A 26,805-nucleotide genomic window follows, 5' to 3' on the forward strand; every position below is an offset into this window, starting at 1 on the left:
ATAATGGACTTGGAAATTGAGATCACTACGTCTGTAATTATGAGATGGAGGCCCTCCAACTCACACAACCTGGAAACACTGCCCGGTCAGGAAAACCCACCCTGGATGGTCATGGAACTGAACAGCCCATTGCTAAAGGGTCTGTACCTTCCGCAGAGCTGCCCTGTGTATGTGAGAGGAGGAAGATGCGGAAAGGTAGAAAATGGCAGGTGAAACCAACATATAAACCATGTCTCTTTTGTGGCTTGTTTTTGCAATTGTGTGGTTATTCAAACAGTGGAGCTGTTTGAAACAGAATGAGGCACGAACGCGGGAACAGAGGGTCCCTGTATTTTCACTAGACAAAAATACAACATCCACCTGGAAAGAGAATGTCAGAACATGGAGAGGGAGGGAGAAGATTCCAAACGCAAAATTGGAAGAGCCTACCTCCTGTAGTATTTGTTTGTGACAGGTAAAGCCGTTCATCATATCACCTGAACCATGGAGAATTGTGCTATTGTATTAATTACCCTCTTTAGTGACTCTCTGAGCTTTGGACTATTTAAATTCCAGGATGAGAAAGTGCTAATGGATATGGTATTGTAGATGGAGTGAATTAGTATTTCACGCTGTGCGGCTGTCTGAAAGAGTTTTAAATGGTAACCCACAGACTAGCAGCGTTCCACGCTTTTGGTGTTCATTCAGCCATTCGTTCTTCTTAGTACCAGAGCCACTCTGGGGTCATGCAAAAATTCAGATGGGAAGAAAAGGAAAGGAGATGTCAGTAGGGATACTTTGGGGAGACTAATGTGTTTTTCTGTGAGGCTATTTATGATACACCTTATTGTATGCATTGACAAAATCCCAATAATTCATATTTGAAAGGGAAATCATATGTCCTTTAAAAATTTCAAATCAAAGCCACTGTGAATGAAATTGTTTTCAAAAAAGCATACTTTCCAGGAAAATTCCATTTGGGAACATGGCACCGATCTCATACTGTGCCTTCACCCTTAGCCATTTTTATCTGCCTAACCTGAGTTTCCACATGCATAAGAGAGGTATAAACAAATACGATGGAGCATTTTAAAGTTCTACACAACTGCTCAGGCAGACCTAATCAGACAACAGAGAGGCTCTGCACACTGCACAAGGTGTCTTCTGAGAAGAGACAGAGCCAAGTTCTCCAAGAGGAATGGGCCTGAAGGATCACTGTGTCTGGAAGAGTAAGCTCCAAGGCACGTGTTAATGTCACATATAAAACACATTTAAAGGGTCACCCTTTGACCCTGTCATGTCTCAGAATCTTAATTTCCCATTCCTTCTAATGCCTTTTTAATAATCTTATAAATCATCATGCCAATACTTTACTTTGACAATTGGAAGCCAATACTTTGACAATTGGAAGTAGCAGAATGAAGATGAAAAGAGGTCTCCCCCACTTTCTAGGCTCTTGTACCCCACCTCTACTGTCTGCTAAGCATCTGCTTGTACATCTTCTGTGGCAGTTAAACCTCTCCACTTCACATCTCTGCATTCTTACATGAATTCTGCCTTGGCCAGGCTCCCCAGAAAGCAAAGCCTGAGACAAAAGCTCATGTGCAGGATTTTATTAGGGAGAGCACTCCCAGGAAAGCAGGATTAAGGGAAAACAGAAATGAAAAGAGAGAAAAGCTAGAGCCAACACAAGGGCAGGCTACTAGTACCACCTTTAGGGGTGGAGGGTCACCCATGGCTTGATCTTGTGGGGGCTGATGTCCAAGGATCCATACAAACGACTGTGAGCTTCAGACAGTGTGTCCAGGGCAGGAAGACCTTATCTGCCAGCTCCCGTTTCCCACTGGTCCCATTTTTCACTTTGTGGAAAAATTGCCCCACACTTCTGAATTGCACAAGGGTGGCCTTGAACCAGTCCCAAGTCATCTCTTACTTCAATTCTTACAAAAGTAGAAGGCACAGGGCACGAGGTGAGAGATGTTTGGTGTGACGGCATTAGACACTATTGAGTTCCACCTGCGGGAAGCTGGCCAGAATCCGAGCAGAGCCGGTCCCACAGCAGGGGCCAGGCCAGAGCAAGGAGCCTTGGACCAGGAGGTGGATGAGGCTGAGAGGACCTGGAGACCTATCCGCCACAGTTACCTGTGCCCTTGCGTTGTATTGACCCCCTGACCACAATTGGGCTTTATTGCTGTGAGTACAAGATGCCCTAAGAGGAAATAGAAAACCAATCAGTCACAGAGTGCCCCCTTCAAAGTGGCAGCCAGCCTCAGTCTCTGAGAAAGCCTTGAGTTAAAAGGTTGAGGAAACAACCGACTGCAGCTGGTCTTGAGGTCACGATGGATGCTCATCCTCCACTACTTGTTCTAGAGTTCGCTCATGCTTAGCCAGCACCGTGGCTTGTCCATTGCTTATCTGAAGGGCGGATCCAGACCTCTCTCCGTGAGGACTGAGTGTCTTTTCTTTGTTGGGCTGCAGTTGGTGCAATTTCCCATTTTTCATCATCATCACTCAACTCAGAAGCACCAAGAGACTGCAGAGGAAATGCCCTGGATCCCAGGCACAAGCGCACTGGCCCAAGGCACAAGCACACTGGGCCAGACACAAGCGCACTGGACCACCCTCCCAGCTCCTCAGGAGAGTCAGGACCAAGCTACCAATTTACAAAAGCTGCTGTCTTGGCCTCTGGCGCTCCAACCTGAGAAACCAAGTGCTCCTATGTAAGTGTCCCATCCACCCAGCCCGGAAACCAGAACTTCTAACTTGGTGGAAACTAAGATTGCACAGACAGGAAGTACAAATGTCATTATTTGGGAGCCGATCCTAATTCTTGCCCCTTGGTTCCCAGATTTGTACATCCTGGCTGAGGTTTTCCCTGAGCTGTGCCTTAGCTGAGTCCTTCACAGACCAGCTGTTCTGGGTGATGAGGCACATGGAATAATGAGGAAATTATGTTGCTACTGCCTGCCATTGTTGCACTTCCTTTGTCATAAAATGTGTCTGACGTCACTTTATATGGAGTAGATCAGTAGGTAGAGACCTGCAGGGGAGGAAGGGAGAGCCATATTTGGAGAAGATGTGTGTTCCGGTAAAGACACATTGCTGCCTCCATCGGGAGGGAAGGGGTTTGATGTAAGAGACCTGCCACTAGTGTCTGAGTGGACCCTGGGGAATGGAGCCGGGGGAGGTGTCAGCCTTGGTCTCCACTGCTGGAGGTTGGGTATTCAGCAGCAGCAGGGACTAGATGAGCCTTGGGGAGAGGGAGCCTATGCTGCTGGGCTCAGGTTTAACTTTCACCCCTGCCTAGATGGCCACTCTGTTCATGAGCCTGCTATGTCTGCCCTGGGGTTGCCCAAAGCAGAGTCTGACTGACATGCACAGAATGAGACCTCTGCCCCTGTGGGGTTTTAGAGCTGCCACTTCAATGGTGACTTCTCAGTGGGCACTGCCATAAGACATGAAAGTCTGCAGGCTTTGCACTCACTCACACATGTCTTCCTTGGACGAACTTGTTCCTGATCTTCCAATCTTTCTCCTTCTAAGCCCCTGACGGAGCACCCATTCATTTCCCACTGCCAACGGTCCATATATATTCATATCTCAAGCCACTTCTCTGTCAATGGAACAGGAACAGGTGAGTGTGTGGCTGGAATTTCTATGGAGTTAGGACATTTTCCTTCATTGCCATCTTTTGGGGCTATGCTGGAGCTGAAATGCAGCAATAACCCAATTTTGGCTAGTACCAGTATATCATGCTGACTGGTCTTTGAACCATAAACCAGTCCCAAGTCATTCGGTTGATCATAAATCACCCCAGCAACCAACAGTACTGTCACCGTCACCGACGCCGCCATGATGCCATAATTGTGAGCTCAAGGACGGGTTTCACTACTTCCGAAGTAGACGACAGGGTAGACTGGGCCTCCTGTTCCTGTGCTTATTTATGTCTTCCAGATGGGTTGAGGCCTGAGTCAAATTAGGTGCCTCCAGAATGTCATCCTGAGGGTATGTTTTCAAGAGCCTGATACCAATGGTCTCAGCCTAAGTCCCTCAGGAAATGGAGCCTGGAACTTAAAAAATAATAAAATAAATAAAGTATATATGTTACTACTGTATTAGGGAGCTTGGTGTGCAGTGGGGTTCATTGCTCAGTCTCACGGGATTATCTCCCAAGAGGCCATATGAATCACTTCATCTTCAGACAACCCAACTGTGGGAAGCAGTCAGTAAAAATATATTTGCCGAGGTCCAGAGATCGAGGCCATCCTGGCTAACATGGTGAAACCCCGTCTCTACTAAAAATACAAAAAAATTAGCTGCGCGTGGTGGCGGGCACCTGTGGTCCCAGCTACTGGGGAGGCTGAAGCAGGAGAACGGCATGAACCCGGGAGGCGGAGCTTGCAGTGAGTTGAGACTGCGCCACTGCACTCCATCCTGGGCGACAGAGCAAGACTCTGTCTCAAAAAAAAAAAAAAAAAAAAAAAATTTGCCGGCCCCTGCATCCAATTGGTCATTTGCCCCATGAGCTGGTAACTCACCTATATTTCTGATTTACATAGACATGGGTCCTTGAATGTATCTAAATAGCATCTCAGACCTCAGCATCACAAGCAAAGCCCTGCATGGGATGAGTGGTAATGTGGCAGGGGCACAAGGCAAAGTGCAAAGTGTTTGCAGGTTACTGCCCCATGAGTTTAGTTGGAGCCCATGCAGAGTTGGTTTCTAAAGTAGCTACTGGGCAGAAACAGTATCCCAAGGCCCTGGAAAGAGCTAAAGTCAAGAAGATCTGAAGAAGTTGAGTGTATGAAACAGGTTTTCCACCTCTGTCACTTTCCTTCTCTAGATCCCACTTTTTCTTTCTTTTTCTTTTCTTTTTTTTTTTTTTTTTTAAGATGGAGTGTCACTCTGTTGCCCAATCTGGAATGCAGTGACACAATCTCAGCTCACTGCAAGTTCTGCCTACTGGGTTCAAGCGATTCTCCTGCCTCAGGCTCCCAAGTACCGGGGCGTACAGGTGCCCACTACCACCCCTGGCTAATTTTTGTATTTTTTGTAGATACAGGGTTTCACCATGTTGGCAAGGCTGGTGTCAAACTCCCGACCTCAAGTGATCCACCCACCTCGGCCTCCCAAAGTGCTGGGATTACAGGAGTGAGCCACTGCACCTGGCCCTCTTTCTTAATTTTTGTTGTTCTACTGGAGTATGTGTCCCTGCTAGTACCTGTCATTTGCAGTGCTGGTAATGCACGCTCCCTCTGTCCTTCCTTCTACCTGCCAAATATATTATCTACTAAAAACAAAATTATAAAATAAGCAAAGAGAGTTTTTGTCCTCTTCTCATTTCCTATTTTTCTTTCTTCTCTTCGTCCTTTTGAGATTGTCTCCGCAAGATATCCTTCAGCTCAGTACAACAGATATGTATTATATGCTTTTTATGAGCTTGGTACTGTGCTACAGAATAAGAATGCAGAGATTAAAACTGTGGCCCTTTTCCTGATAAACTCAAAGTCTATCAGGAGAGAGAAAACGGAAGTGGGCATTTCTCACACCCAAGTTTTCCCATCTTAAAGAATGAGTAGAGATTGGTCCATCAAGGAATGATGGGAAAGGCCTTCCAAGTAGAGAGAATCACCTGATCAAGGGACAGGGGCTAGAACAGTGAAAGGAGAGAACTGCAGTCAGTTCTGGGTTACTTGCATAAAACGTGCTGCAGTGAGAGGTTAGTGGCTGGTAGATCACATGGGATTTTTCATATCATAATAAGAAATCAGCTCTGTAGGCCAGGCGTGGTGGCTCATGCCTGTAATCCCAGCACTTTGGGAGGCTGAGGCGGGCAGGTCACTTGAGGTCAGGAGTTCAAGACCAGCCTGGCCCATATGGTGAAACCCCATCTCTACTAAAAAATACAAAAATTAGCCAGGCATGGTGGTGCATGCCTGTAGTCCCAGATACTCAGGGGACTGAGGCAGGAGAATCGCTTGAACCCAGGAGGCAGAGGTTGCAGTGAGCTGAGATCACACTACTGCACTCCAGCCTGGGCGACAGGGCAAGACTCCAGCTCCAAAAAATAATAATAATAATAATAATAATCTCTTTATTCAGTAGGTGATGCTAATTCACTTTAAAATTTTACACAGAAAGGATAACTTAGAATTACCTCCTAAATACATGACTCTGGCTAAAAAGTGGAGGATCAGTTTATAGCAGTAGGGAGACTAGACTTAATTGCTGTACCACTGGAGTTGTCCAACCAAAGGATGATGAAGGTCTGAACAAGTTACATGGTGATGGGGGGGGGGGGTTAGAAAGAAATAGCTTAGAGATATTGTAAGTACATGGGGACATAAGTAGGATTTTGTAGTCAATTGGATATAGAGATTGATGTCAACATGGGTTTATTAGAAAACTTGAAGTTTTCTGATGAGAGCTTCTAGATGGATATGGTGCGATTAGCTGGCATTGAGGATATAAGAGGAGGTAAAGAGGCTTGGCAGAAAAGATTGCGTAATTAGTTTTGGATATGTTAATATTGACATCTCATAGAACATTCAAGTGGACCTGGGAGGCGGAGGTTGTAGTAAGCCGAGGTCGTGCCACTGCACTCTATTCTGGGCAACAGAGCGAGACTCCATCTCAATCAATTAATCAATCAATCAAACAGCCAGCAAGCAGGAGAGGAGAAGGCCAACTGTAGGACTGACATAGGCTGAGGTCTGCTGGGGTGGAGGCACTGGGAGAATAAGGTTGCAGGGTATTTGAAGCAGCTGGGGGAGAGGGTTCAGGCCAGCAGAAAATTAGAGCAAACTGAGGAATCATGAACTAGGAGTATGAGACTGAAGGGAAATTATTAAATAGGAAGGAGGAAACAGAGAGAGCTGGAATCATAGATTGTGGCCAGAAAGTAAAATATGAGGTTCAGATCATTCTTAACTGCACAGAGCCCCCACTGCAATGCCACCCCACCCCCCACTCCCCACCCCAGACCCCATTTAGTACCAGCCCTAATTCCTCTTTTCTTCTTCATCAAATTGTATTCATTCTATATCTCATGATTTTAAAATCCTGCTAAGTGAATTTGGCTAATCTGTTTAATTCATAAGATGCTGATGGCTGATGAATGCTTGATATGTTATCCATCCCAGAAAATAGACTCCTAATGATAATTACTTAAAACAGTACTTCTTATCTAGGGATGTGTCAGAGTCACCTGTAATGCTGTTTAAATACTAAGCCCCTCTGGGCTTCACCTTATGAAATCCTGATTCAGAAGCCCCAGAATGAGCACTGGGCATTCATATTTTTGCAAATTCTTCCATTAAAGAGAAAGATCCTTGGGAAAGAGATGAAGGAATAGATGAGTGTTCTTCCAGTTGCTCAAATCAATAACTTCCATATGTAACTGATGTTAGCAATTACTGCTTTTGCCTGTGCCTGAAGCTTTTCTGTTCCCCATCTTTTGATTTTACATCCATCCCTGACCCAACTTGAAATATCCCTAGACAGCCAAGGTGACCTTTCCCTCTGGACCCAGTGGGAGATATGACCTAAGCAGAGTCAACTGGAGACTTACTCTAAGATTGAGAAATAGATCTGGAAGCCATAGTTTACAGTGATACTGCCAGTGTGATGTAAAGCTCAGGTTACTGGTGCCATCTTCCCAGATGCTGGCAAAAGCCTGTCTTTAGAACAAAGTCAAGCAGAGGTAAGCAAGCATGGCATAAGTGCCTGGTTGAGTCCCTGTCCCTGATTCTGGTTTCTGAAGTTCTTCCTTCAATCCTGCTGATATGGTTTGGCTGTGTCCCCACCCAAATCTTGAGCTGTACTCCCATAATTTCTATGTATTGTGGGAGGGACCTGGTGAGAGATAAGTGAATCATTGGGGCGGTTTCCCCAATACTGTTCTCATGTAGTGAATAAGTCTCACGAGATTTGAAGGTTTTATCAGGGGTTTCTGCTTTTGCATCTTCCTCATTCTCTCTTTGCCTGCTGCCATCCACGCAAGAAGGGACTTGCTCCTCCTTGCCTTCCACCATGATTGTGAGGCTTCCCCAGCCAAGTGGAAACTATAAGTCCAATTAAACCTCTTTCTTTTGTAAATTGCCCAGTCTTGGGTATGTCTTTATCAGCAGCGTGAAAACGGACAAATACACCTGCACGCTGTCCCAGTATCCTTTCCAGCTATCAGAGGCAACAACATAGATTTCAGTCACTTACAACTGAAAAAGTTCTGATTAATATATAGACATCAGGCAAGTTTTTCCCAAGTACATCAACCTGCTATTCATTTCTTTAGGTTCATTCATCTGAATGTATATGAAAACGTTAGACAATTCCATGCCTTAGACTATAGCAGAATGGAGTAGAACTTCATTACTGTGCCTATTGTACAGAAAGATGAGTTTGATTTAGAGAAAAAATGTAGATCGTAGAGTGTACCTTACCAGAAGTATTATATTCAAGAAAAAAAAAAAACTGGAACTAGCTTAAGACTGTTCTGAGGACCTGTTTTTAATAAAGAGTTTGGAAGGTAGAGTCACATGGGAGGGAATTTGGACTTGCAGTCTAATCTTGGTCTTGCCACTGTTCAGCTATATGATCTTGGGGTGAATCTTTTGAGCTCTCTAAGCCTAGTTTCAACTGTAAAATGTAAATTTTAGGACTCTAGATTTTTAAAAATCAGCTTTCAATTATTCAGTGTAAATGGATATTTTTTCAAATGATTAAAATTACATAAAGTTTGTTGGTTTCAACTTAAATACTGTCTCTTCTACCTTTTCATAATTTTTAATTTGCTAAGCAAACCTTTTTGATAAACACTGCTGCCTAGTTGCAATGTGAATATTTGCAAATTAGGGTCCGAGTCAACAAGCTTGGGATGTGCCCAAGTGAACAGGTGGGCTTGGTGCTATCACAGAGGGAATGGTGAGAAAGCTCTATCAACAGCCAAAAGCTGTTGGTTCACCATTGCTTCTTATTCCTCCTTAAGGCAGAGCTATAGAGGAGAAGCTCAAGATTTCCCTTTAAATTGTCCCCATGAGATAATTAAATACAAATCCTTTATTTCCTAGGAAGGCTCCCATACGGGTAAAAGATGTGAAAGATCAAGGCAACATATGTGAGAATGTGTCAGGTAAAAAGAAAACTCACTTATTTGAACATCTTTAAAAATCAAGATAAAAGAGAATAGCATGGGAGTCATAAAAACTTAGCTCTAGGCCAGAGAAATGTTGCTTTTAATTTTTATATAGTAGAAGAAAATTTAGTGCCTGAATAACATTTCATTAAAATGTATACCTTTAAAGATGTATATTGTCACATTTGAGTGGGAGGGACAGCATCAGGTAATTTAAACTGCCTGATATGCTGATTTAGCATTTCTTCAGTAAACAGGATCTGCCACTTGGAATAAAAATATACAGGAAATCTCTTTAAACACAAATATGGTGTTGATTTCTAAGGAAGAATATGAAACAGGGGAGGGAAAAATAACCCCCCACCTTTTATATTGACCCACCTTTTAAGATTTTTCAAGGAGATTATTGTGTTATATGTGCCCGAGCATGACGGTCTAAACATCCCATCACTGTAGGCGTTGATATAGACACAAACAGAAGGTTATGAAAACTGAAAGTGAGAAATTCTCCTGTAACTTTTCAAACCCAAACCACTTCACCTGAAATCCTTTTGCTTCATGTTGTGGTTAAGGCTCCAATATTATTTGCAGTGGTTTGATTTAATTATAACATTCAAAATTCCTATAGGCATTTATACATATATTGGCACGGTCCTTTGATTTAAAGCTTAGCATGTTGTATGGGTAAAAATAAGCCACTGGAAAAAAATATAAGACTGACTATATGACAACCATGCTGAGCTTTAACTGGGTACATCTGACTACACTTGTTCTGTGATTTGAGTGGTATTTCAACCCTGGCTGTATGTTAGAATCACCTGCGGGACTTTTCTAAAAATGCAAATCCTTTAGACCAGATAAACTGGCAACTCTGGGGGTACTTTTCAAAGCCCAGCCCTCCATGCTCCACAGTTCTGGGACTTTTTAATCTCTCAACCCTGACCTTTTCCCTGTCTCTGACGGTTCTCCCTTCCCTTCCCTCTTCACATGGCCCAGACCCACTGCTCCTTCCTTTTAATTTGCTAAGCAAACCTTTGCGATAAACACCGCTGCCTAGCTGCAATGTGAATATTTGCGAGTGAGGTCTGAGTCAATGGGCGAGAGGTTCATCATTATCCTCCCATCATTATCTTCCCAATATTCACAGCAAAACAATTCCCCACCACTTCTATACTTGATATTTTCTACTGTCATGGAGAGAAAAGGCCAGGATCGTTGCTGCTGGAGACTAGTCCCAAATCTGAATCAGGCCATTTATGCTGCCTGGTAACTTCCTTAAGAGATTTCTGTAAAGGATTTCTTTCTGTCAGCACAGAAATATTTATTGAGCATTCACTCCTCAGTGTTCTAGGTGCTGGAAATACAATTCCAAACATGAGAGATGGGGCCCCTGACTTCAAGGAGCCTTCATGGATAGAGGGAAGCACACGGCAAACATAGACAAATTAGTGAATGTGCACATGTAGGGGCGGCCATGCACTATGAAGAAGTTAAAACAAGGTGGTATGAGGGATACGGTTTGGATCTGTGTTCCCACCCAAACCTCATGTTCAGTTGTAATCCCCTATGTTGGAGGCGGGACCTGGTGGGAGGTGACTGGATCACGGGGGTGAATCCTTCATGAATGGTTTAGCACCATCCCTTTGGTGCCATTCTCATGACAGAGTTCTCATGAGATCTGGTTGTTTAAAAGTGTGTGGCACCTTCCCTGCCCCCGCTCTCGCTCCTGCCATGTGAGATGTGCTGGCTTCCCCTTGCCTTCCGCGATGACTGTAAGTTTCCCATGGCCTCCCCAGAAGCCAAGCAGATGGCACAGCGCTTCCCGCGCAGCCTGAGGAACCCTGAGCCAATTAAACCTCTTTCTTTATAAATGGCCCAGCCTCAGGTATTCCTTTATGGCAGTGTGAGAATGAACTAATACAAATAGGATGGTGTGGTAAGAAGGGACCAGCAGGTTGAGGGCACTGGTGGCATTTTCTCAAGAATGCCCAGGGAAGGCCTCTCTGGTGAGGTGATATTTATTTATTTATTTTTATTTTTATTTATTTATTTTTTTTTTTGAGTCAGAGTCTCGCTCTGTTACCCAGGCTGGAGTTCAGTGGTGCAATCTCGGCTCACTGCAACCTCCACCTCTCAGGTTCAAGCAATTCTCCTGCCTCAGCCTCCCAGGTAGTTGGGATCACAGGTGTGCACCACCATGCCAGCTAATTTTTGTATTTTTAGTAGAGACAGGTTTCACCATGTTGGTTAGGCTGGCCTTGGCCTCCTGATCTCAGGTGATCCACTGGCCTCAGCCTCCCAAAGTACTGGGATTACAGGTGTGAGCCACTGTGCCCAGCGTGAAGTCATTTTTTAGTAAAGGCCTGGAATGTGAGGAGAGGGTCTTGGAAATATCTAGGGAAAGGAACGGCCACTGCAAAGGCCCTGACAGAGGAACAACCTTGGCCTGTCTGAGGCACAGCAAGGAGGCACTGTGGCTCTGGGATGGTACAGAGAGAAAGCAGGAGATGGAGGCCAGGTGCGGTGGCTCTCACCTGTAATCCCAGGAGTTTGAGAGGCCAAGGCAGGCAATGACTTGAGATCAGGAATTTGAGACCAGCCTGGCCAACATGGTAAAACCCAGTCTCTACTAAAACTACAAAAATTAGCCGGGCATATGCATGCATGTAATTCCAGCTACTTGGAAGGCTGAGACAGGAAAATCGCTTGAACCCAGCAGGCAGAGGCTGTAGTGAGCTGAGATGGTGCCACTGCGTGACAGAGAGAGACTCTGTCTCAAAAAAAAAAAAAAAAAAAGTAGGGGACAGAGACATAGAAACAGACCAGGGGGCAGAGCATCAGGGGCCTCCTAGGGCATGGTAAGAATTCCTAATTAGATTCTAAACATCAAATTGGAGATAGGAGACCAATGAAGAGTGATTTATGGTAATAGAAACAATCTTTAATAACCTTCTAAAGAGATCATTCTGGTTTCCATGTACATCTGCTTTAACCGATGGTGACTGAAGGATGGAAATGTTCTTTTTCTAACGTGATGCCCATTCATTATAACTTAAGCTAGTCCTAGTTTCTTACCAATCCCTTATTTCTTTGGATTTCTCCACTACGCCCTCACTGTGTTGCCTTGTCACTTACAAGCTGGGCCTGCCCAATGTGTTTACAAAGTCTCTCTTCAGAAATATATACCAGATGTGCTCGACAGAGGCATCATTAATAGAAACCTGCACTTCAAAACATCATATGAAGAACCAGCAATCAGCCCTCCAACGTAAATACCTCCCATTTCACGGTATTACAGAAAGAGTGCAGTTTACTAAGCATGCCTTCCTTACTGGAAGTTCAGTAGCTGTAAAAATTGTTGTTCAGTTTCAAACGTTTCACTGCTTATTAATTCCAAAGATCGGAACACCGTGTTGTTGTGGTGTTTGGGGAGTTTAGCATACTCAGGAGAGAAGCTGTGCTTACGATGGAGTGAGTTGGAGCATACTTCTACAGAAACTTGCTGGAAAACATAGAATGATTGGAGAAATGGTGAAACACTTCCATGAAGATGTAAACGGTACTCCATCACCCAGTTGTTCTCAGTGCTTTGGGAGCCTTGCTTTACCCTGATCAGGGGTTTCCAACGGTGCTCCTTTCAAGCATGGAAAAATCCATTCATCCCCAGGTTATGTATAATATTTGTTAAGGTCTAAGCAATGAGAACACGGAAGAAGGAATGCTGCGTAAGACAACAGGAGCCCAATGCATGTGTCAGCCACAGACCCTGGCTGTCCACTACATGGGTATTTGGATTCACTTCACTGTGGGCCACCCCAGCATTCATGTTTGCTCCACATCCCCACTCCCGGCTGCATGCACAGAGCAGGACCAGCCCAGCAGCAACAGCTCCCATCGCCTCACGCCCTTGGCCTTCTAGCCCTCAGCTTGTGGAAACCCAGGGATGAGTTTCAAGCAGGGGTACTAAATGATCTGAAGGCAGCTTCTTTAGGACTTATTTTCCCCATTGGCCAGCGGCCACTTGGCTTCCTGCTGTCACTTTTGTGACGATAACCTACAAAGGTCAACACGTCCTCCAGAAGGCCACGCCCTCTGCATTCTCTTCACGTCTTGGTTATGCCATGCGGCCAATCACTCACTCCCTTCTTTTATAAATATTCTCTTTTCTGGAGTTCCATGGTCTCCATCTCTCCAGGTTTTCATTCCCATGCCCCACCCGCTTCCTGATTGCGGCATCTCTTGTGCGCCCTCCCTTGTCCATGCACCCCCGTGGTTGGTGTCTCTCAGCATTGTGTTCTTGGCGCTAACTTCTCCTGACTTTACACTCTGACCGCACCAGAAAAATCTCTTCCACTCCACCGGCTTTAGATACACCTCTGCTCGATTGATCCCCATGTTGTCACCTCCATCCAGATCTCTGTCCCATGCTCTGGGCCTAGGTACATCCTTGGCCCTGGTGCATCCTCACACGGATGTCCCAGGTGCTACAAATTCAGCAAATACTTCCCAGACTGAATTCATAATCATCTTGTCAAGGCAGCTTCTCCTTTTCTGCTTTCTGTCTTGAATGATGCAATCACATGTAACAAGCTGTTCAAGCTGGCATCCTAGCTATCATGCCTCACCCCTCTCTCTCCTTCATCCTCAACATCCCATCAGCCACTCAGCCCAGCCTTCACGACATCTTTCTGTTTACTCTTTTCTCCTCTTCTCCTGCCCCTGCCTTGACTCAGATCCTTTCTCCTTTGCTGCCTGGGTCAAAGCCTTGGTCAACTTGTCTCCCCACCTCCAATCTTTCTTCGTTCCAGTCCATGTTTCCAGTACAGCCAGGGTGATGTTTCTACAATGCAAATGATAATTTGCCCCTCTGCTGAAATCTGTATGTGGTCCTCTACACTAGCCCCCTTTGCCTTGAGGATGAACTGAAATCCCAAACCTGACTCCATAGCTCTTCATGATCTGGCGCTTACCTACCTCTCTCTCTTATCACTCCCTGGCCCTTACCCTAAACCCAACCTTAATAAACTCTCAGCGGCTTCTTATCCACCTTGCTCTCACTTCCTGCACAGCTGTTCTGTCTGCCCCTACAGCAGTCCTTCAGCTGCACCCCTTTTCTACTTGACAACTTCAGGTCTCATTCTAGAGTTACCTCCTGCAAGAATTCTTAAAAACAAACAAAAAATCATGTCTTCTGTTAAGTATAGACACTGGTGCAATTAGGTTCAGGAGATGGGGGCCCTGCACCCCATATTTTGGAAAAAGTCCAGTGTCATGACAACAAAACAATAGTTGAATTTGTAAGTCCAGAAAGGGAGAAAGGGGTGTTGGAGGTCCCACTTTCTGGGACGTAGTGAAGGTGGGGAAGATTTGACAGGGATCTTACACAGATTCAGTGACCCAAGAGAGGGACCTTTACAACCCGGAGGGGCCAGATTGGCAAGAATATGAAGCATGTCAATGCCTTTCTGCATGGATGTCCAAGAAAACGCATGCATTGTACGCAGAGTCATACATCCAGGGACTCTCCTGCCTACAAAACTTTGGCAAATTAATATGTTCCCAGAATTTAGGTCAGGCCATGGAAAAGAGAGAAAAATTATGACTTAACTGAGAAATAACTGAGCTTCCCTGGTGAAATGGGAGCTCAAAAAATAAAGTGGAATTAAAGAAAAATAGAGACACATTTCTTATAGTTGAGAGTTGTGAACGGAGATTTGTATTGCCCTGCTTATTACCCTGAAGAGTAATCACCTGTTTACCTGTTTGCCTCTAAGGAGACTCTCTAAGTGCCTCATGGTGATATACCTTCTGCTGGCTAATAGCATTGATTCTGGTTAATAATGATCGATAAATATATGTGAAAAATGAATAAATTTTTAAGACTAAAACTTTGCCATAATTAAGAACTCTGAGAATCTCGGCCTGCTGGGCACAGGCAACTAGGGAACAGTGGCTTGCAGTCCAGGTACATATATGGTACAATGGGACTGAAGGAAGAAACGATTAAAATTTGTGCTGGGAGTCTAGGAAGGCATGGAGGATGTGACATTTGAACTTAGATGTGGAGGTAGGCAACAGGTCTTCACACCCATTTGGATCCCACAATCAGGCCTAAATAATGAATTGATACATTATCTCCACTGAAGGCCAACGGAAAAAGAACAAAGATGGGGGCCTTAGGAGAAGGTATTTGCAAAGAACCTAACAGGTAGTGGGCATTTGACCAAGTCTGAATTGGTCTTTCCCCATTCACCCTTTCCCGCCTCCTTATACTATATCATCTCTCCATGACTTACATTTGCGGAATGGATTACAGCTCACAGACCGTGTTCATTTGACCCTCTTATGTAACAGCATATCTCCAAGGTTTAAGGAATAGTTTCAAAACTCAGGAGCCAGAAACTACAAGCTAGCTTCGCCCTACTTTCCCTAACACAGGCTTGTTCTGCACCATCACTTAATGCAACATACGGTTGGTGTGGAGTAAGGACTAAATATGATGACCTTGCACTTTGCACCTGTAAAAACCTTACTCAAGCCAGGGCCCAATCAGAGGAGCAGCAAATGTCTTTATTCTTGGGCCCCGTTCATTGCACCTTGACAAACCTTCCTGATTCTCCACCCTTCATTCTCCTTCCTCTTTTTTTTCTATTCCTTTTCTCCTTTTTCCTAGCTCCATCTCCCTCACTTCATGTGGCTGTGGAAAACTTTCTAGCTATTGAGCATTAGTCCTAGCTCTGATGATCATGAACATCCAGCGAAGGGTTTTTCTGCCTCGATCTACATCATATTCATCTAAGGAGATATTTTTTTAAGGAGATGCTCATGGCCTCATCTCAAGGGACCTGAAATCAAATATTCTGGGATGCAGCCCAGGCATTGGTATTTTTAAAATGCTTCCCCAAGAAATGCTAAAGTGCAGTCAGTATTGAGAATCACAGATCTAAATTTTCCCTCCATATCTTAATTTCTTTTTCTATAAAATGAACTCATTGGCCTGAAAGCTATTTAAAAAAAAAAACAACTTTAAACTTTCTAGGTATGAAATATCTCCCAGAGACCTAAAGGCATATCAGATCAGTGGATGGATCACTGCAGAAAGGTTTGGGTGGGACTGGGAGTTCAAGGTGATGGGGGTTAGGGATGTATTGCAGGTAACATGGAAAGGGAGAGATGGACTAGTGGGTTCTAATAACTCTTCTGTTCACTTTAAGTTCTGATATTTCTGACAATAGAGGGTTTTGTGTTTTTGTGTTATTTTGTTTTTCCTAAGAGGAATAGTCCACACTTTCTTTGAAAAAAGTACATTTTCAATCATATACTTGGACATCTGATGGGATTCAAATTCTCTGGTTGTTTTGTATTGTTTTAATATGGAGTCAGAGCCAACTAACCATTTTATAGAGTTTCCCAATCTCCCCTAATTCTGTGCATATGACTATTTGGCAAGAATAAGAATTAATGATTCCTGGAGGCACTTACCCTAGGCATTTTAAAGACGGAGATAGGTGCTCAGTGCTTCTTGGTGTTGCCAGATTAGCAGTGTATCCTGGTAAATTCAAGAGACCTCTTTCCATCCTAATCTGTGGCAGCGATAACAGGGAAACACTTCTTTGTTTGTTTGTTTGTTTGTTTTGAGATGGAGTCTCGCTCTGTCACTGGGCTGGAGTGCAGTGGCATTATCTCAGCTCACTGCAACCTCCGCCTCCTGGATTCAAGCAATTCTTCTGCCTCAGCCTCCCAAGTAGCTGGGATTACAGGCACCCGCCACCACGCCCAGCTAATTTTTGTATTTTTAATAGAGATGGGGTTTCACCATGTTGGCCAGGATGGTCTCCATCTCTTGACCTTGTGATCCACCTGCCTTGGCCTCCCAAAGTGCTGAGATTACAGGCGTGAGCCACTGCACCCGGCAAACAGGGAAACACTTCTAAAGCCAAGGGGCTTATATAATCCCAGCCTCTGTTATTTGCAGGGGTTTGTATTTGACATCATTGTCTAGAATCCTACTCATCAGCACAACTCTAATTAACATGCCAATGAGTATTAAGTTGGGGTTACTACAGACTGAGCAACTACTTCACTTGGGGCTCAGCGGGTTTCAAAAAGCAACATGCCTCATCGATAAAGCATTCTACTCTTTTTGAGTCATCACAGAAACACTCAGAAAGCAAATAATTCCACAAAGAAAGCATGTTGTGAAAATGAACCCACTTACCAAAAAAAAGGTAGTCTTCAGTGTCTGTATTAATCAGTGATCTCCAGTGAAAGAGAACCAATAGTACATACAGTCATGCACCACATAATGGCATTTTGGTCAACAACAGACCACATATATGAGTGGCCCCAGCAGATTATAATGCCTTATTTTTACCTTTTCTATGTTTAAATACATTTAGATACACAAATACTTAGCATTGTGTTACAATTGCCTATAGTATTTGGTACAGTAACATGCTATATAGGTTGGTAGCTGTGTTAGTCTATTCTCATGCTGCAAATAAAGACATACCCAAGACTGTGTAATTTATAAAGGAAAGGAGGTTTAATGGACTCACAGTTCAACATGGCTGGGGAGGCCTCACAATCATGGCAGAAGGCGAAGGAGGGGTAAAGGCACGTCTTACATGGAGGCAGGCTGGAGTGTGTGTGCAGGGGAATTGCCCTTTATAAAACCATCAGATCTCGTGAGACTTATTCACTATCATGAGAACAGCACAAGAAAAACCTGCCTCCATGATTCAGTTACCTCCCACTAGGCCTCTCCCATGACACATGGGGATTATGGGAACTACAGTTCAAGATGAGATTTGGGTGGGGACACAACCAAACCATATCAGTAGCCTAGGTGTGTATTAGGCTCTACCATCTAGGTTTGTGTAAGTACACTCCATGCTGGTCCCACAATGATGAAATCACATACAGACACACTTCTCAGAACATATCCCCATCATTAAGTGGCACATACCTGTATACAGTCACCTCCCTGTATCCATACTACAACTGTGGATTCAACCAACCATGGATCAAAAACATACTAAAATGATTAAAATAAAAAGTAATAACACAGCAATAAAAATAATACGAATTTAAAAAGCAATACAGTATAACAACTGTTTACATAGCATTTACATTGTATTTGGTATTTTAAGTAATTGAGAGATGATTTAAAGTATAAGGGAGGATTACATAACTTATATGAAAATATTATGCCATTTTACGGAAGGAATTTCAGCATCCTCCAATTTTGGTATTCATGGGGGTCCTGGAACTAATCCCCTGTGGATCCCAAGGGACAACTGTATATAGGAAGAGAATTATTATGAGAAATTGGTTCATGCAATTATAAAGACAGAAAAGTCCCAAGATCTGCCAGTGGTCAACTGGCAACCCAGGAAAGCTAGTGCTTTTGAGGAAAGCTAAATTCAGTTCAAAGACAGAGAACCTGTGAGAGCTGTTGGTATAAATCCCAGTGTGTGGCAGGAGAAGAGGAGATAAGATGTCCCAGCTCAATCAGTGAGGCAGAAAGAAAGGGGGCAAATTACTCCTTCCTCTGCCTTTTTGTTCTAGTCAGGCCTTCAATGGACTGGATGATGCCCATCTACAGTGGGGAGGGCCATCTGCTTTCAAGTTCACTGATTCAAATGCTAAGCTCATCTGGAAACACCCTCACAAATGTACCCAAAACAATGTTTAATCTGGGCACCCCATAGCCCAGTCTAGATAACACAAAATAAACCATCATCATGTCCTTCCCCACTTGCCAATAAACAATCTTTATGGGAAGCCCACCAAGTGGTAGCAGTGTTTTCCTTTCTTCCTCAGCGTCTCAGTCTGAATGTGCCACTTTCTGAAGGAGGATTTATTCACCTTCCTTTGCACTCTTGTGACCAGACCTTTCAGGTCCTTTGTGACGTCAGCTAGGTTAGTCTGAGGTTTCTAAGCCATCATGCCCCCTGGTCTGTGATGAGTCAGATTGGACTGCTCATTTATTTGGGGAGAGCAGTAAACATGAATGGGATTGTCTGACTGAAGTTCAGCCATGGACCCTCCCTTATGAATGTGACCTTAAAGTGTTTAATTAAACATACTGACTATAAATGTATTTAGTAGATTTAAAGGGTTACTGTGAGGATCATGAGTATGTTTTATAGTCTGTAAAATCCTATATAGGTTTAAGGTAGGATGTATCTCTTTTTAAACATTTAGAAACAACTCAATGTTTCTTTTTTCAGAAACATTAAGAAATTTCCTCTCATGAAGGGTTTTCACTCTTTCTGGTTAGTCCTGACTTCTTTTGGGTGGCAGAAAAGATTTGTTATGGGCTGAAATGAGTCCCCCAAGATCATATTGAAGTCCTAACTTGCAGTATCTATGAATGTGACCTTATTTGAAATAGAGTCTTTGCAGATGCACAAGTTGAGGTCATTAGGGTGAGCCATAATCCAGTGTGACTGTGTCCTTAGCAAAGGCGAGAATTCGAACACGGAGACAGGTACAGGTACAGGAAGGTATAGAGGGAAAGTACAGAGGGAGAACCCATGAAGAAGATGGCCTTCTACAAACCAAGGGATGCCTGAGGCTACCAGAAGCTCAGAGAGTGGCAGAACAGATTCTCCCTCACAGCCTCAGAAGGAACCAACCTGCCAATACTGACACCTTGATCTTAGACTTCCACCCTCCAGAACTATGAGACAATAAAATTCTGTTTTCAAGGCACTCAGTTTGTGGGACTTTGTGACAGTGGCCCCAGGAAATGAATGCAGTATTATTTCCAGAAGACCTGAATGCTCTGCAGTTGAAGTTCTAAGCAACAATCTTCAGTCTCCAAGCAGAGGTGCTCTCAAACAAAATAAGAACTTCAGGTCATGGGGCTGGGCGCAGTGGCTCATGCCTGTAATCCCAGCACTTTGGGAGGCCGAGGTGGGTGGATCACAGTGTCAAGAGATTAAGACCATCCTGGCAACATGGTGAAACCCTGTCTCTACTAAAAACACACAAAAAAAGGAGCTGGGCGTGGTGGCTCACACCTGTAGTCCCAGCTACTCGGGAGGCTGAGGCAGGAGAATCGCTTAAACCTGGGAGGCGGAGCTTGCAGTGAGCCGAGATCCTGCCACTGCACTCCAGGCTGGCAACAGAGCAAGACTCCATCTAAAAAAATAAAAAATAAAATAAAAAAGAACTGGAGGTCATGACCTCTACCTTGCTGACTTTAGGTCAACTGGGGTTTTATTTCTGAGGTTTAGATGGCTCCAGATATTCAACTAAATACATTTCAACCCATCTCACTGAAATGGGAGAGTTCCCCGAACCCCCTTGCAGGATGAGCAACAGGGATGTGGCTCATTTGTTCTGGCGCTGTGTGTGCTCAAACTCCTTACAGTTTGGGGAGCACACAGATGGACAGATGTAGGAGCCGGGGTGAGCAACCCTGGGTTCCAGCCCCACGGCAGCATCTACGGGTGGTTGTCTGTGACTCCCAATGCCCCAGTGGATGTGTTACAGTGCTAGCCTTGTTGTCCGTGAACAGCTTAAGTGTTAACCAGCTCAGTGCCCTCTTAATACCCAAGTCCTTGTCCAGCATCCAGGAAGAATCAGGTTGCACACAGACTTGAAAGATGAATGTAAGGTTTTATTGAGTGGTGGAGTTGGCTCTTGGTGAGATGGATGGGGAGCTGGAAGGGGGATGGAGTGGGAAAATGATCTTCCCCTGCAGTGTGGCCGTCTAGCAGCTAATCTCCTCTCTGACCATCCCCAGCCAGAGTCTTGTCAATGTTCAGACACTCCTTCTCTTCTCTTTGCCATTCCATTCTGCTGTTCTTCTGCTCTTCTGTTCGTCTCTCCTTGTGGAGCCAGCAGTTTGGGGTTTATATGGGTATAGGATAGGGAGGTGTGACAGGCCAAAAGGCAACTTTTGGGCACAAAAACAGGAATACCTGTTCCTATTTAGGGCCATAGGATTCCTGTTTTGCAGGTGGGGCCTTTGCAGGGTAACTGCCCTCTTCTACCTAGTAATTCCCTGTCTCCTGTCCACATCATCACCTGTACAGGAGGCTGATAGAGTTTGCAACCTGCCTTCCACATGGCCTCACCACTACAGCCAGACTTCATATAGGTAGGCTTGGATCCATGAATATCTACAACCAAAGTGCTCAGTTACAATAGAAAACACTACAGTTGAAAGTGCTTAATTATATAGTCTTACCTTTTTCAAGTCAAATTCCATTAAATTTGCATTATGAAAGATTACTGTCAAATATAAGATGAATATGCATAAAATTCCATATGTATTTCACTCAAGTTTGAGTTACAGCAAATTCTCATTTTGATTCCTCATGGTGATCAATCAGGAATCCATGTAATGCAGTGGCACCCAACCCACCCTTTATATCAGCATCACCTGGAAGTTTTAAATAATACTGACACCTGGATGCCAGCCTCTGAGGTTCTATCTCAATATTGTCTGGAGTGTGCCATGGACATTGGGATTTTAAAAGTTCCCAGCCCAGACAGAATTATGATATGATCTAGCAATCACACTACTGGCTATATATCCAAAGGAAATAAAATCAATATGTTGAAGAGATATCTGCTCTCCCATGTTCATTTCAGCTCAGTTCACAATAGCCAAGATATGAAGTCAACCTCAGTGTCAAACAACAGGTAAATGGATTTTAAAAATGTTTATATATATATATACTATTAATACTATTTAACCTTAATATATAACATATATTATTAATATATATTATTATATATTAATATATTATTATATAATTATTGTATATTGTTTATTAATAATTTTTAAAATAATTATTTATTATTAATTAATTAATAATAAATAATTATTGATAATTATGTGATTATTATATATTATATTATTATATATAATTATATATAATGTATGTAATATAATAATATATATTAATATATAATAATTTATAATAATAACACATATTATTAATATATAATATGATATTTAACCTTAAATATAATACTATTTAACCTTAAAAAAAGAAGGAGATCCTGTTATTTGTGACAACATGGATGAACTTGGAGGACATTATGTTAAGTGAAGTAAGCCAGGCATAGAAAAACAAACATTGCATGGTCTCCCTTACGTGTAGAATTCACAAAAAACTATCTCATAGAAGCAGAGAGTAGAAGGGTGGTTACTAGAGCATGGGAGGGATGGGGGAAGAAATTGGAGAGAAGTTGGTCAAAGGACACGAAACTTCAGTTAGGAGAAAAGTTCAAGAGGTCCACTGCACAACATGCAGTGTATAGTAAATGTATTCAATGTATTTTACACTTGAAAATTGCTGAGAATGTAGAATTTAAGTGTTCTCACCACAAAAGAATGCAAAGTATGTGAGGTAATAGATATGTGAATGGGCTTGATTTAGCCATTCCACAGTGCATACATATATCAAAACGTCAGGTTGTATATCATAAATAGATATCATTTTTATTTGTCAGTTAGAAAAAAACTAATTTAAAAAGAAATGTTTTCTGCAAGTGGAACCTCCAAAATTGGAAAAATAAATAAATAAAACAAAAGGTCAAGGCCAAGGTGGAAAACCTCTGGTAAAGCACTGGCTCCGGGGTCAGCCACACAGGAGCTGGAATTGCCCACAATTGCACCACTGTCTACTGGCAGGGCTACTTTGGCTATGTTTTCATTTCCTCAGTGACACAGGGACAATACATGCCTCATCATGCTTCTGTGAGCATTACATGAGACAATGCCCATGTTAAGGGTTATCATGAAGAGAAATCTCCTTTGGACTCTCTATACCTATAGATTTCTGGTCTTGGGTATTTACAAGCTGGAGTAAAAAATGACCCTGGACTACCACATCAGAAAGGCACCCAGTAAGCCAATCATAATGCAGATCAGGATGATGAGAAGTCTTCTGTCACACTTGTGATCCATTTGAAAAAAAAAAAATTCCTAGAAAGGGTTAATTCTTTTAAAAGGAAGTTATAAACCACAAACCCTTGAAATAGTTCTATATTTCTCAATCTGCTATTACAAGTTTGCTACATTCTGTGATTCAACTCAAAGAATGGAAATCAAGTGGGAAAATAAACAGCCTCACCTTATTTGCAGGAGGTCACAGGGAAGTAGACAGAGGGGTGAAGAAATACATTTCCATCCTGAGGTGGTCTGCCATCTCACTTGAAGAGGTGCTACAGGAATAAGAAGTGTTCTAGAATTAAGCAAAGTGAAAATCTGAAAAACAGTGAATTTAACCATTCTCTACCTCCTGCCTCTCCAGGGAATATTTACCATCTACTCCTTTTGATCTTTATTTGCCTATAAGGATTATGTTATTAAAACACACACACGTAGACACACATGCACAAACACAGGAGTGCAGGGAAGGAAAAGCTACAGGGCAGCTGGTCATATCCCTGTTTTCATAGTGAGCTCATCTCAGAAAATTATTTTCAGTTTTCAAGTGAATGATTTGAGATACCCACTTCATGGACAATCTCAGACAACAATTATGTGGCGTGTGTTAAAACTTTAATATGTGTTAAATATTCAGTTATAAAAAGTTCCTCCCTTGCATTTGTAATTATAAAGTGACATATTCATTGAAACATTGTCAACCAGAAATCAGAATTCTCACTTTTTAATGCTTCGGTGGAAAGAAAGTCCTTAAGGTTTGATATCACACACACACACACACACACACACACAAATTCTTATTTAAAGGTTATATCAAGCCTTTTTTTGAAAATGAATTATAATGGTTTCTGGTCCAGTAATGCTGGCCTAATAGCTAGGATACCGTTGTTTTTATGCTATCAACAATTTTCATTTTTGCTTTCATTTAATACTTTTAAAAACAGAACATACTTAGAGTAAAACAGAGAAATTAGAAAAAAACAACAGCTGGTTAAAAGTGAACTCAAGCTTTTTCTCCCCGGTTTCCCAATTTTCATAAAACGCAAACTTTATAAACAGGAGAGAAATGGTCAAACAAGCGTATTTCTCAGGAAGCCTTAGCTTTCAAATAGAAGACACCCGAAGGCAGAGGTATATAAAGAGTATTGTTCATGTACAGCAGTGATTCTGTAATTAATTCATTTTGAGCTTTGTGAAAAGCATTCTTTGTCCCTACGTAAAGTCAGGGCTCTGTAGTTTTTCCCAGTTATTTTATCATTACCCTCAGTCAGCTGAGCTTGCTACATTCTTTTTTCCTAGATCGAGTACTGCACTGGTTGGCTACATTCTATAGTCCCCTTTCTTTTTTAAATCCCCATTTATAAGGTGACTATCCAGAGAAGCATGTGTCCCAGAGATGGCATGGCAGTGCTAGCTTAAACCTTAAAGCCTTCTTTTCTGCTTCCAAAGCCGTACTGGTTCAAATCATTATGGGATGTCCTAATATTTTCTATAATAAAAGACACTTTGGCCAGTGAACTGTCAAAATCGTATCACCTATAGACTCTACCACTAAATTAGAAAATTGCTTAACATCACCTAGAAATACTTGAGGACATTAGATATGATTTGCTGAAAATGAGGCCAAAAATGATTAGTGCAAGCCATAAGGGAGAAAAATTAGACAAATTTTTGAAGCCCTGCTTTTCAAAGAAGCTTCAGACAAGTAAGAAATGTTTGTACAAATAACAACAGTCTATAAGAATGTAGCTGTGTGGATATATTTCAAAATAGGAGGTCAGAGGCAAACTTCAAAATAGGACCTTTCTTTTTTTTTCTAAAACTACTTTGTACCTCCTAAAAGTGTGACTAAATAGAATAATATGAGAATGGTCCTGGTTTTCTGATTATAGAAAGAAATATATGGAAATAACTTAGTAAATAAGGAAAGGTATGAAGAAAATAAAATTAAATGATTGAAATTATACCAATAATTGTATCACTTTTGTATATTTCTTTCCATCTTTTTTTTTTTTTTTTTTTTGAGATGGAGTCTCGCTCTGTCACCCAGGCTGGAGTGCAATGGTGCAGTCTTGGCTCACTGCAACCTCCACCTCCCAGATTCAAGCGATTCTCGTGCCTCACCCTCCCAAGTAGCTGAGATCACCAGCGTGTGCCACCACGCCCAGCTAATCTTTGTATTTTTAGTACAGATGGGGTTTCGCCACATTGGCCAGGCTGATCTCGAACTCCTGACCTCAGGTGACCTGCCCACCTTAGCCTCCCAAAGTGCTAGGATTACAGGTGTGAGCCACCCTGCCCAGTCTCTTTCCAGTATTTTTTTCCATTTGCACATATAAGTATGAATGTTGGAAGTCAAAAAGTGGAAGCACCTCAATGCGTTTTTTTTTTTTTTTTTTTTTTTTTTTTTGAGACCGAGTCTCACTCTGTCGCCCAGGCTGGAGTGCAGTGGCGCGATCTCGGCTCACTGCAAGCTCCGCCTCCCGGGTTCACGCCATTCTCCTGCCTCAGCCTCTCCGAGTAGCTGGGACTACAGGCGCCCGCCACCACGCCCGGCTAATTTTTTGTATTTTTAGTAGAGACGGGGTTTCACCGTGGTCTCGATCTCCTGACCTCGTGATCCACCCGCCTCGGCCTCCCAAAGTGCTGGGATTACAAGCGTGAGCCACCGCGCCCGGCCCTCAATGCGTTTTTGTCTGGGCTCCAGTCTACAGTGGCGTGGACAGATTGGAGCTGGGTTAGGGCCCCTATCTTCAGAGAGCGCCTCTCTCCTGCTTCCCACACCCACTCCTGCTTGCCCTTTGTTGGTACTGAGTTGTCTTGCCGGTTATTACGCTGTCTTACCCTAGAGATTTTTCTGTGGCTTGTCTTCAATTAGAGTAAGAGGAAAGAAATATGGGTGTTGTGGGGAGGAAAGATGATTGCAAAAGACAAAGCTAGACCAAGAAAGCTGAATGTTTCTAGAAAAGCAAGAGAAAAAAAATACTGTTGCATTTTAATCGACAACTTCCCTGTCCACGGTACCTCTATGGTTCCTCTCTGGGGACTACGGGCAGTTGAGTTTGCAGTCCTGGTAGCAGTACAAAATATTGATATCACATTCTGTGTAATATTTTGTGCCTTTTGATCAGTTATTTCATTTTGAAAGTATTTCTAAGTCATTCCACCAAAACAAGTTTTTGATTGTTTCATAATATCCAGTTTTATAGATACGTCATACACATATGTATTTAACCCACATTAAATTATTAGACACTAAGTTGCCTCTGATAGCTTATTAATATAATTAATACTACTATGAATATCCTGCACATAAACCTTTAAGAAGAAAACTTTTAGAAAGAAAAATCCTGTGTCAAATATAACATTGTTTTTAGTTTTTGATACATGCTACCAAATTGCTTTCTGGACAGCAATTGAAACACTCACCAGCCATATATGAGTGGGCCTATTTCATTGTACCTCATTGTGTCATTACCTATATTTGATGGGTAAAATGCTATATTGCATTTTGTTTTAACTTATATTTCTTGATTCTTATAGATATAGTTTTTATATGCATTGTTTCATTTGAATTTCTTCCTCCATACATTTTCTGATTTGGGCTTTTGCATACATATTATCTATTATTGTATCCACAGGGTTTTGCTCTTTAACAGATCCATATATATTTCTTAATTTGTCTTTCATTTTTACTGTTATACATGATGTTTTTGATAAACAGATTTTTATGAACTCAAATGTGAACTTTTCTTTATATTTTTAATTGCATTTT

General features: G+C 42.6%; 1 protein-coding gene and 1 pseudogene across 1 annotated transcript in view; one reads left to right on the top strand and one right to left on the bottom strand.

The window, feature by feature from the left end:
- Window positions 1-14,098, bottom strand: part of LOC129491875 (ORM1-like protein 1) — a 35,129-nt pseudogene extending 21,031 nt beyond the window's left edge.
- CELF2 (CUGBP Elav-like family member 2) overlaps window positions 1-26,805 on the top strand; it is an 868,560-nt gene that overhangs the window by 291,098 nt on the left and 550,657 nt on the right. The window lies entirely within an intron of this gene.

The sequence above is a fragment of the Symphalangus syndactylus genome, chromosome 10, assembly GCF_028878055.3.
Source record: "Symphalangus syndactylus isolate Jambi chromosome 10, NHGRI_mSymSyn1-v2.1_pri, whole genome shotgun sequence".
NCBI classification, from domain to species: domain Eukaryota; kingdom Metazoa; phylum Chordata; class Mammalia; order Primates; family Hylobatidae; genus Symphalangus; species Symphalangus syndactylus.